Source organism: Gymnoscopelus braueri, assembly GCF_963280865.1.
Source record: "Gymnoscopelus braueri genome assembly, chromosome: 1".
Classification (NCBI taxonomy): domain Eukaryota; kingdom Metazoa; phylum Chordata; class Actinopteri; order Myctophiformes; family Myctophidae; genus Gymnoscopelus; species Gymnoscopelus braueri.
In genome coordinates, this window is record NC_137603.1 from 721,268 (window position 1) to 734,755 (window position 13,488).

General features: G+C 41.5%; 1 protein-coding gene across 6 annotated transcripts in view; it reads right to left on the bottom strand.

The window, feature by feature from the left end:
* Nucleotides 1-9,190: 9,190 nt before the first annotated feature.
* Nucleotides 9,191-13,488, bottom strand: part of celf1 (cugbp, Elav-like family member 1) — a 57,372-nt gene continuing 53,074 nt past the window's right edge. For 5 of the 6 annotated variants that reach the window (XM_080431252.1, XM_080431251.1, XM_080431248.1 and 2 more), the window contains one exon: nucleotides 9,191-12,103. The gene's annotated coding sequence lies outside the window, so the exon portion shown is untranslated. The remainder of the gene's footprint in view (nucleotides 12,104-13,488) is intronic. The other variant, XM_080431250.1, reaches the window with a different exon arrangement.

Here is a 13,488-nt window from a genome sequence, read left to right on the forward strand (position 1 = left end):
ATTATTTTTTAATTAACAATCTCTTTCATTCACTTATTTAACCACATGAACCCTAGCATGCCTATTCTGGGGCGAACATTCAGCAAATGGCATGTCTACAATCTCACAACACCTCACGTTGTGATGCGATGTGAACAGCATTTTCACTAATCGGGGTCACTCAAGTGCAACATTTGCTAATTCTAGTTTTGTATAGGTCTATATCCCTAGATTATATTTAATCATGATAGCCTTCCCCAAGTGGTAGCTCAGTCTTCAAAGACAGCAACCATATATTCAAATAATGAACAAAGCGCGCCTATTTTTTTGTCATACAGAGGAAAAAAAATTAAGAATGTTCTCTCTTTCATTCATTGTAATCAATGAACATCATAACTGTCATACCAATATCAATTCTTCGTCATCGTCATCATTATCATCATCATCATAATCAATCAGTTCCACTTCATCTTACTCCTCTTATTTCTGATTGCTGCAGGTTTGTAGCGTGCACATTTCTGTGCACTTTAATTTGTTGGCAAGACAGGAACAGTCTGGAAGCTTGCAGGTCAGTACACACTTGCAGGCCATAAGTTCCAGGACGGCCATTGGTGCTGAGGCTGACACCAGGCTGGTGGTGCATGTGGGGTGGGCTGTTTGTGTGAAACAGTGCAAGAGAGTTGTCATAGTCTCCAATGACACACACACCTTCACATTACTGCTATACTACACCCCATACTTCCAAGCACTGGGGATGAAGGAGATCTGGCAGCAGTATGGCACTGGTGAGAAGCCGCGCATCCTCCCACTGCATCAAGCAGTCTCTCATCTTGGAGCACCACTAGCCAAGACAGTGATCAAGGCACATATCCTGACTGGAGATGACTGCATGAGTAAGGTGGGGACCAAACATGCAGCTATGGCTTCTGACCCAGTGCAATATCTGACAATCTTTGGAGAGGCAGACACCTTGACCGAACAAGACACAGCGTTGACAGAGAAGTACTTCAATAAGAGAGAGATTGAGTTGTTGTAAATGAGAATTTTATTGAATAAAACATTTTATTATTCAATAAACATATTTGGCAATTAGACTCCGTTAACATTTATCGTACATATGCAACGTACATATGTATAAGATATGCTGAATAGGGAGAACCCCCCCGGAATCTAGACGCTGGTGGTGGCAGTGCAGAGAACCTCCTTCCTTCTCGACTCTAGACGATTGAGGCATGGTGGAGTTTGGGGATGGAGGTGGGTTGCTTGTTGCATGCTGGAAAGAGAATGACAGCAGTGAGGCAGTGATATTTAAAGGCGGAGTCCAACTGCCTGATTGGCTGACTGCAGATTGGCTAGAAGTGCACACACTTAGCTGTGAATGACAACTCAGATCTTCTTTATTGAATTTGCGCTTAGAGCTACATTTCAATAAGAGAGAGATTGAGTTGTTGTAAATGAGAATTTTATTGAATAAAACATATTATTCAATAAACATATTTGGCAATTAGACTCCGTTAACATTTATCGTACATATGCAACGTACATATGTATAAGATATGCTGAATAGGGAGAACCCCCCAAAACGTCTTACCGTGTCAGGTGAGACCTGAAATGAAATAACCTGTTGATTCCTGCACTTCAGGAGTCCTAAAGCGATGTCCCCGCTGTGTGGAGCCGCACCGCGACTAGGATCGAGAAGGACGGCTCATGATGACCAGGTGGTCCAATAGAAAATATAGAGGACTAGAGCGTGATTTAACAATGACAGCAGATTTTAAGATGGCAATGAAAAGCTAGAGGCCTTAAAGGCCGGCAATTACTTGAATTTTAATGACGTGAGAAACCACCACCACTAGCTATATGCAGCTGAAGATGAAACTGTACTTAAGGCATGTTGGAGTGTTTAAACTGATAACAGAATCAGGATAAATAAACAAGGCCATGGCATAGGGACAGAAGACCACCAACCTGAAGAAGAGGTAAAATTATTTACAACGCTGAAGTATTCCTATTGTAAAGGATGGCCAGAATTCGATGAAATATGGGATAATCCGGCTACATTAGTCATTTGGCAGACGCTTTTATCCAAAGCGACTTACAATAAGTGCGCATTCAACATAGGTAGGGAACGAAAACTACTAATCACCAGAAGTCTTAAGTGCATTTTCTGCAAAAACAAGCAACCAAGAGTATACCTAGCGCTGAGGTAAAAGTGCAATATATCAGCTACCTATTTCCTTAAACAGATGAGACAAAATAGCAAAATCAAATGAGCAGGAGCTAAAACAAGTAAGTGTAAGCTAAAACAGCTATAGTGATACATGTAGCTTAATGATTTAGCTTAATGATTAAGCTGAGTAATTCCTGACGCCAACTGGCAGGTGGGGTGCTTGGTCGCTGACTGAAGGAGAATGACAGGTTAGAGGCAGTGATAATTTGAACATGTAGCTTGATGTTAAAGTTGAGTGATTCCTGTGATGCTTGCTGACTGAAGAGAAATGACAGGTTAGATGCAGTGATATTTGTGGATTGGTTCCCTTCTCTACTTTTCTAATCTCCTACAATATGCAGTTTTCTAAAGTTCATGTCACACAGTGGGAAAGTACTTGCTTACACAAATCTTCACCCATGGCTCGTCTGTCTCAGGATTAGTGAGTCCTTAGCGCCACTGCCACTTAAAACGTACTTATCTGTTGACATGACCTTTATCCAACCATACATGCGTATAGACATTATTAACAGATGGAACATTTGATGGAATGAAACCCAATCACTGATTGGCTGACAGCAATTAGACTCCGTTGCATTTTAACGTGCATAGATAGAATAGGAAGGAAAGCCCCAAAATAAAGAAAAGAGTTTAAAGAGGAAAGTTACACCCGTGAAATGGCCCACTAGCCAGCAATGGCTAGAATGATGCGAGAGCCATATAATGACTTATGAAATGACTACTGAGTTACAGAATGCAGCCAGCAATGGCTAAAAGCGCATGGGATGGCTCAACATGAGCCGAGTTAGCCAGCAATGGCTAAATAATGCGAGAGCCATGGAATGGCTTGAGAAATGACCACTTGGTCAGAAAAATGCAGCCAGCAATGGCTAAAGCACATGGAATTGCCATAAGCAATGAATGAGAATAGAATTCGTAAAGAATGACCGACCAGGTCAGCAGAAATTTAGTCAGCAATGACTAAACGTGCAGCCAGCGATGGCTACAGTGCATGAGATGTCTTATGAAAATCACCACTGATTTAGCAGAAATTTAGTCAGCAATGACTAAAACGTGCAGCCAGCGATGGCTAAAGTGCCTGAGATGTCTTATGAAAATCACCACTGATTTAGCAGAAATTTAGTCAGCAATGACTAAAACGTGCAGCCAGCGATGGCTAAAGTGCATGAGATGTCTTATGAAAATCACCACTGATTTAGCAGAAATTTAGTCAGCAATGACTAAAACGTGCAGCCAGCGATGGCTAAAGCCCATGGAATGGCCATATAGCAATTAATGAGAATATAATTAGTAAAGAATGACCGACCAGGTCAGCAGAAATTTTGTCAGCAATGACTAAAACGTGCACCCAGCGATGGCTAAAGCGCATGAGATGTCTCTTGAAAATCACCACTGATTTAGCAGAAATTTAGTCAGCAATGACTAAAACGTGCAGCCAGCGATGGCTAAAGCGCATGAGATGTTTCATGAAAATGACCACTGATTTAGCAGAAATGTAGTCAGCAATGACTAGAACGTGCAGCCAGCGATGGCTGTAGCGCATGAGATGTCTCATGAAAATCACCACTGATTTAGCAGAAATTTTGCCGACAATGACGTGCAGCATAGCATGACCTCTCTCTCTCTCTACAACAATGACGTGCAGCATAGCATGACCTCTCTCTCTCTCTACAACAATGACAATGACGTGCAGCATAGATGACCAGCTAGGTCGCAGAAATTTTGCCAGCAATGGAAGGCTACACGGCCACATAAATTTAGCCGGCGATGGAAGGCTACCCGGCCAACACGAAGCTGATGTTTAGGTATTGGCATGTATGCCACCGAGGTGAATAGCTCAGTGGAAGTCTGCATTGATGAACAGACGAGGCCTGCAAACCTGACTTTCCCAGTATCCAAGGAGAACAGCACTCATCCCCATCGGCATTAGGCATCCCATCACCATGCATTAAGCCGGACATGGAAAAAGAAAAAGCAGAATATCAATGAATGCTGATAAATGACTTTGCGTGATATCGCTTTCAATGAATGCAGTTTTAATGAGGTAGTGGCCATTGCACTAGTAGTAACTTAGCATGTTCATGATCGGCACGTTTGCAGGAATTTTAGTACGAGCAGCATTAGCCGACTATAGCAGTGGTAGCGATGTAGTCCACACCATTAGCATCATAATTAGCAGACATTTGCCAGCAATTGCAGAATGAGTAGCATTAATGCAGTAGCCTAGGAATGCAGTCAACATAATTAGCATGATCATCATGATGGCACTAGTACGAGTAGCATGCATTGACTGCAGAAACAATGTCAGCAGTTTTAGCCTAATCATGATCAGCAGTCAATGTTAGTAGCAGTTGAAGAACGACTAGCATTATCTGAGCAGTAGAAGCATGCAGTGAGGAGATTTAGCATATGGAGACCATCGTGTTGAAGGCAGCAATTTAGTACAGCAACTTAAGCACTAACATGAATATTGAGATGATGGCAGCAATTTAGTGCTGCAACTTTAGCATCAACATGAACATTGAGATGATGGCAGCAATTTAGTGCTGCAACTTTAGCATTAACATGAACATTGAGATGATGGCAGCAATTTAGTGCTGCAACTTAAGCATCAACATTGAGATGATGGCAGCAATTTAGTGCTGCAACTTTAGCATCAACATGAAATTGAGATGATGGCAGCAATTTAGTGCTGCAACTTTAGCATTAACATGACCATCATGTTGGCAGCAGTTGAAAGTAGCATTAGTTGTAAATGCAGTCGACAGTGTTAGCAGGCTTATGACCAGCCTTGCTTTTTACAGCAGTTGTAGCATTAGCTGAAGCTGTAGAAGCAATGCAGACGGCAGTGTTAGCAGACTCGTGACTGACCTCATGGCACCAGCAGAAGCAGCATGGCTGTAATGTTTAGCACATGATAGCAGCAGCTGAGTAAAATTACATTAGCTGTAATGATAGCAGACATGTTAGCAGCAGCTTTAGTAAAAGTAGCATTAACTGCAGTAGCGATGCAGTCAGCAGCATAAGCGATTCATGACTAACCTCATGTTTGCAGCAGTAGTTCAAATAGCAGTACAAATAGCATTAGCTGACTTTAGCAGTAATAGCAAAGCAATTGAAGCATAAACCTTTTTTTTTTTCATAATACAATGAGATGTTCACTCTTCTCCATCCTTCCTAAAGTGGCCTAGTGGCAATGCAGACGCAGCATAAGCACACTCAATACTAGCCTCATGATAGCAGTTGAAGTAGTATACTTGTAATGTTTCCAGTCATGATAGCAGCAGACTGAGTAAAAGTAGCATTAGCTGAAGCTGTAGTAGCAATGCATTAGCATTAGCTGAAGCTGTAGTAGCTAAGCTGTAGTGGCTAACACTGCAGTCAGCAGTGTTAGCCAACTCATGACTGACCTCATGGCAGCAGCAGTTTGACGTAGCATAGCTATAATGATTACTGTCATAATAGCATTAGCTGAAGCTGTAGTAGCAAGGCAGTTTAGCAGAATTTGCTGACTCATGACTCATGACATTGTATTTGACATGATTAGCAGTAGCCTGAGTAAATGTATCATTAGCTGTACTTATTGGCAGTCTTGGTGTAGCAGCTGTAGCATGAGCTGTAATGATAGCAACAGTTTTAGTAGCAATAGCTGTAATTATTAGTAGTTATGTTAGCAGCAGTTTGAGTAGAGGTAGCATTAGCTGAAACTATTGCAGACAGGAGTTAGCATTAGCTGTAGCAACAGTAGCAAGAGTAGTCAGCATTATTAGCTGATTCATTATGGCTATTCGTGATAGCTGCACAAACTGTTGAAAGCAGGGCTGGAAATGAAGGCAACCATTGCATCTGGAAGTAATGTGGTCAGCTTGTTGGATTAGGCTGTAGCACCAGCTGGTGTTTGATGAAAGCAGCCCTAATCATGGAAGGAGTGAGGTAAATCCTCAAAACAACATCAACTTAACAACCCTGACTAAAAAAGATTGAGAGAAAAAAGCTGATGATGAGCTGCCGTTTTGCAAACTCTGTGTGTAAGCCACAGATCACAGAGAGAGAGTACACTTTGCTTGTTGCATGCTGGAAAGAGAATGACAGCAGTGAGGCAGTGATATTTAAAGGCGGAGTCCAACTGCCTGATTGGCTGACTGCAGATTGGCTAGAAGTGCACACACTTAGCTGTGAATGACAACTCAGATCTTCTTTATTGAATTTGCGCTTAGAGCTACATTTGGTGCGTGTCTGGGCAGGGTGCAGTTCAAGTACAACAGCAAGACATTTGATGACCTCAGGGTAGAAAACTATACCAGTGCCAGTGCTGGAATTGATGCTCTCCCTCCCACAATCAGAGGCCACATTCAACGAGGTGCCCTTCTGGTGCATAGGGCTTGCCACCTGTTGCGACAGCCAAGGAACCCCAGGCAAGACGAGCACCAATGGAACATGGATGGGAGGAGCACTTTGGTACACTCCTGCCATCAAAGTGTCTGAAGGCCTTACCACCAAGTCTGCTCACAGTATGCAAGTATTCAGGCAAGTGTGACACTCGCCGATGTGGGTGCCGTGCTGATGGAGTTCCATGCATCATATTCTGCCATGGAAAACTTTAAAATCCATCCTGTAAAAATCCATCATACTAACCTGCATGCACACGGTGCACTTTGAGAGGAATTATTTGATTTTGTGTTATGATTTTATTTGTATTTCATTTTGTAGGTCTATAACACTCTTATTTGCTCATTTCCAAATTAAAATAAAAGTTAAAGGGAATATTTATAATTGTTATGTCTCATGTGTATGTCTTTTGTTATAAATAAAACAAATCATTATTGAAAAAAAATACAATGAAAGTGATTGTGAAGAACACAATTATTGAGTAACTGAGTTATTGAAAAATGACATTGACTTTGATATTTCAATGACAAGATGCTCCTTAATGGTCAAAACAATATCAGGAATTATAAATGTCAGAATTAGTTGAATTAGTCTTACTGCACCTGTTTTTAGTCCTAACAATGGCCAAGTTATGGCCAAGGACCTTTCAAGGTCAACATCACCCAAAGTAGTCATAACAATATCAGAAATGAATTCCCCACCCCACAATTAGTCAAAATGGAGGTATTGCATGTGTTTATACACTCAGAAACAAAGAAGTTGGATTTTCATCATAGCCGATGGCGGCCATATTTGATTTGGCCATCGCGCCATTCGTGGCACTATGGCGGATGAGCACCGCTGTGATTTTTCATGTCTAGGTACCCATTGTTCAAGTGAGAAATTCTCCTACCACCAAATTGCGAACGGGTCTATAGGCCAGGTACAGGATTACTGTGGGGAGATAATGGCAAAAAAAAATATATCCTAAAAAAGTATTAAAGCTACTCATTTGAAAAGGCTATCATGTTTCAAAGTACTAATATGGACCCTACAATTAAATGGTGCCAAAGAGATTTTGCCACCTTTCGTGTCCCTGACTTCTGGTCTGGCCCATGGACTAACACCCGGGAGTTTGATACTTTTATCAGGCTTTACCTACATAGGATCCATTAAAAAGTTAAAAGTAGCAATAAAAGAGCCATATTTAATAATAACCACTAATTACTTAAAGTGACAATCTCTTTAAAATTGCATTAAATTACAATGTATAAAATAAAACATCACATGGATGCACCTGGTCGTATCATCAGTGTTGTAGCCTGGGGTCATCGGGTGTTTCGGTCTCTAAATGTACACCTTAACTAACGTCCAAAGCATATCATGTACACAGTATACATCTGCTGCTATTCTCACATACCTTTATATCTTATCTCAGGTACTTACCACACCTTATGTCTTAAATATGTAAATATGGAGATAATGTTTCTTTGATCTCTCTTCCCCCTTCCTTTCTTTATGGAAATAACAAAAACGATAGTTTGCACAACAACAAATTCCACCCACTGCTTTACAGTATATATATATGTCACAGTACGTTTGGAGAACCAGTACGATTGAAGACAGAGCGCTCGTTTTTAGGCACGGGGCTCCTTCGGGGGGAGGCGGGGCTTTTCGAGACAGGGTTTATTAGCGAGGGTCGCGAGGAGGAGAAGGAGGATGCGGCGCTGCGAGGCGTGGGTTTATTACGCGAGGCTCGCGAGGAAGAGGAGCCTCCTCCTCCTCCTCCTCCTCCTCCTCGCGTAATAAACCGTCCCGTCCTCTCCTTCTCTCCTTCTCCTCCTCCGAGGAGGAGGAGAAGGAGAACGCGGAGAGGCGGGGCTTTGATGCGCCGAGCGGACCTGTCTTTTGTTGTTCCCCCCCACATAGCAACCAGGAAGCTAAGCTAGGGGAACCATAATATCTATGAGGGGAACGCTGAACACGCGTTCACACGCACACGCTTGTCCATGACGGAGGCGCGCCGATTTAGTGGAGCTTGAGGCCGAGGAAGCGCGCCCTCGCGCCTCGAGGCGCGAGTGCCCGCGCTGACCGGCCGACGCTCCACTAGTCGACTCAGCGCCGTTTGATTTGTAAACCGATAGGGACAGAATAGTTCTTTTCATGGATCACTGTGTGTGTGTGTGTGTGTGTGTGTGTGTGTGTGTGTGTGTCAGGGAGAAAGTAAAACAAAAGCCAGAACACAATAAAAGTATCTAAACAGTCCTGCTTTCAATAAACCAAAAAAAGCATGAGCGCGTGCGCGTGTGTGTGTGTGTGTGTCTGTGTGTGTGTGTGTGTGTGTGTGTGTGTGTGTGTGGCCATTATGTTTGTGCACAAGCCTGGCTTGTGGCTCCCTCTAGTGCTGGGTGGGTGGTAAAAACGAGCGCGCTTTCTTCAATCGTACTGGTTCTCCAATCATACTGTAACATATACACACACACACACACACACACACACACACACACACACACACACACACACACACTTATTTATTCATTGTGATATGCTTTTATCCTAAGTGTGTATTATGCAAATGAAGGCGCTGAAGACATTAAAAACAGACACATGTAATGTGAATCTTCTCAACCATTTTATTTGTACATAAAACAAACCAACCAACCAAACACACAGAAACAAACCAACTGCTTCCAGTGTCTCTGCAGCTCCCCCTACTGGAGACAGCAGAGAATGAAAGTCTTAAAAACAAAAACAACTGAAACATTCAGACAGAATATCTACCAACCCAAAACAAAAACAACTCAAACATTCAGACAGAATATCTACCAACCCAAAACAAAAACAACTCAAACATTCAGACAGAATATCTGCCAACCCAAAACAAAAACAACTCAGGAAAAAAAACAAAACAAACCCATTATTTTGGCCATCTAAATAAATGTCTACGCCTCACATCAAAACCACAACAATTAATGTAAAACAAAAACAAGAGCAAAAAAAAGAGAAACAAACGAAAGAAACGCATTTAACTTAATGCAGCAAAAAGGCGACTTCACAGAAATGTCATTTAAAAAAAGAAGAGTTGTACATGTACATGTTGTACCATGTACACAGTGTCCATGTTGACGGGGAGTTTGGTCTTTGTGTAAATATGTCTTCAAACAGAAAGTTTGTTCTAGTAGAAAAAAATAAAATCTGTACACAACCTAAACAGAGTCCAACTTGATCACCCAACTTTGTACCAAATGCAATGAAAGACAGGATTCTCTACATTAGCAGCAGATATATTAGAATGGGGGGAGATATAACCTATTTATTACACAACAGGATTATTTACTTACATTCTTCATTTTATTAGAATGGGAAATGTAGTTTTTTTTAGCTGAGAACTATTCTGTGGGTTTTTTTATCGGACACTTCAGCATCTGGTGAGGAGTTTGAAAAGGTGTAAAACACACACTATGCCTTTAAGGGATGTCGACTAACGGACTGGTTTGGTTATACACACCAAATGAACCACACAAAATCTAATGTTATTTTTTTTCCAAAAATAGAGAAAATAGCAGATCTATAAGCTCACAAAGCGGCACTTTGTGAGCTTATAGATCTGTCAATATCTGTCAATATTTGTAGTACGACAAAGGTATAGAGGGCTCCACATGGGTAATGGACACACACACACACACACACACACACACACGCACACACACACACACACGCACACACACACACACACACTCAAAGTGACTAATTTAAATGTGTGAAACGTCGCATAAAACTAACTTTACCATCAAACATAAAACTCTGGGTTAGATAATGCAAAAGAAACACCTAAAACCTCACCTCTAAGTCCTACCATGGGCTCCCAAACCAACACACACACACACACACACACACACACACACACACACACACACACACACACACACACACACACACACACACACACACACACACACACACACCATTTGTTCTCATAGTCTTCAGAGGGAAGTCGTGTTTAAGGGAGAAAAGTGCAAAATATTTGGCACCGATTTTATCTTCTTCTTCAATGATATAAACAAATGAACTCTGGTGACAACGTGACAACGTGCTCAACTATATATATATATATATATATATATATATATATATATATATACATACAGATATGAAGGAAACGTGCTCAACAATATATTATACTGTGACAAAAAACAAAACAATAAAAAAGATAAACTCTGACACTTTGTGTTTTGTGTGATTGGTTCAATCTAAGGCTGATTGTGACCAATGGTGTCATCCGTTTACTGATGACGACATGTTATGTGCCTCTGGTGACCACGCCCACTGTGCTGACCACGCCCACACTCTGAAAAGACTCATAAAAAAGGGTGATTCAAGTGTTTTTCTTCTTCTTAATAATAATCTCACTCAAATAGAAACTCCCAAAGGTTATTTTTTGTTATCTTCATGCTAAATGATCCTATAGCACAAAGTTACAAAGTCCTCCCACATCCAACTTAATTATCTTAAAAGGAAAACGTTTTTAAATATATTTTGTATAATTTACAAGAAAGAGAGAAAGGGGGGGGGGGGGGTAGTCTAGAATCTGATTGGCTGCTTTCACACAAAAACCCACGACAAACAAAACAAATAAAACAAGAGTATTTTGGGGGCGGGGCGCTGGGCCGACTGCTCGTTAAAAATGAAAGAAATAAAGACGACGACGTTCAGGGTTTAAAGATAAAACTAAACAAAATGTAAATAAAGACATTTTTAGTAAAATCTAGTGGTTTTATGTCAGCAAGTTCTAGAAAAATAGATTATCTTCGCTCGTTTTTTTTATATTTATGCATTTGCTCGTAACAATACTAATGTAATATTAATACTTTTTTTTCTCAATGGCAGTCTCTCTAGCGCCCCCCCCTCCCCCTTTAATCGTTGGCAGCACAACAAGAGGACTAGATGAGTAAAACACACAAACAACAAAAAAACTCTATCAATCGAGCGAGGCGTGAAAAAAACACAAACCCAGGTTTAGCGACAACAGAGAGGGGGTTGTGTTGTGACACTGGGGCTCCACTAGGGGGCGACAGCAACAACAGAGAGGGGGTTGTGTTGTGACACTGGGGCTCCACTAGGGGGCGACAGCAACAACAGAGAGGGGGTTGTGTTGTGACACTGGGGCTCCACTAGGGGGCGACAGCAACAACAGAGAGGGGGTTGTGTTGTGACACTGGGGCTCCACTAGGGGGCGACAGCAACAACAGAGAGGGGGTTGTGTTGTGACACTGGGGCTCCACTAGGGGGCGACAGCAACAACAGAGAGGGGGTTGTGTTGTGACACTGGGGCTCCACTAGGGGGCGACAGAATGCCAGAGAAGCAGCAGCGTAGAAGACACAGAGAGGAAGTGACTGACTGACGATGGAGAACGATGAGACGGACGGACGGACGGACGCCAACATCAACATGCTAGAGGAGGAGGAGGAGCAAACGATGGACACAAACCAATAGGAGGGCAGGAGAGGAGGAGGAGGAGGAGAGATCTAGAGGAAAAAACACAAAACAAAAACAAACAGAAACACAAACGGAGACAAAAAACCTAAAGTTAAAAAACACAACGAACAAACAGCAACAACAACAAAACCACACAAAGGGAGGAGGGGGAGGGGGGGAGGGAGTCCTATGAGTGATTATCTCTCTCTCTGTGTGTGTGTGTGTGTGTGTGTGTGTGTGTGTGTGTGTGTGTGTGTGTGTGTGTGTGTGTGTGGGGGGGGGGGGGGGGGGGGTGGGGGCTGTCACAATTATTACATAATTGTCTAATTGCAATCATCACAATTATTTGAGAAAATCGCAAAAAACATTCTCGCATAATCATCATAATCATCATAATCATTATAATCATCATAATCATTATAATAATCATAATCATTATCATCATCATAATCATCATCATAATCATCATAATCATTATAATCATCATAATCATCATAATCATCATAATAATCATAATCATTATCATCATCATAATCATCATCATCATCATCATAATCATAATCATTATCATCATTATCATCATAATAATCATCATCATCATTATAATCATCATAATCATCATAATCATCATAATCATCATAATCATCATAATCATTATAATCATTATAATCATCATAATCATTATAATCATCATAATCATCATAATCATTTCCATGTTGAAAAATGTGTATAAAATGTGTAAATACCAGATCTACAAGCTCAAAACAAGTTTTGAGCTTGTAGATCTGGTATTTACACTATTCTTTCTATAAAGTTGTTCAGTTATGTGTCATATCTGCACCTTTTATTTCAGAAGCCTAACAGTCAAGCAGAAACGTCGTTAAACACATTTATTTGAGCGACAATTAATCGTCCAGTAAAATGTAATAATGGTGACAGCCCTGGGGGGGGGGGGGGAGTAGGCACACACACAATGTAAATCAGAGGAGGGGGGGGTAGGAGCACAAGCGACATGCTACCAGTGAACTGAAGTGACATGGGGGAGGGGAGGGGGGAGGGGGGAGGGGGGGGGGGGTTACACAACACAGTGACAACACACAACGCGTGACAACACACAACACGTGAAAACACACAACACGTGAAAACACACAACGCGTGACGTCGCTAAACACCTTAACGTCTTTCAAAGGTTACGCTCGTAACCGCGGTTCTCTGATAATACGAGTAACTAGGACACCCCAAATAATTCTTCTTTTTTTTTTAAAACAGCCAGCCAGCCAGTCCAAACATTAAGGAGCCTTGTGATTACTAAGTCCTAAAACAAACGTCTTTAAAGTAGTCTTTATAGTTGAACTGGGCCGGTCTGCAGCTACAATTACACAGTCCAAGTCTAGCTTAGCTATTCACCCAACACTCAACAACGTTTTACTGTCAA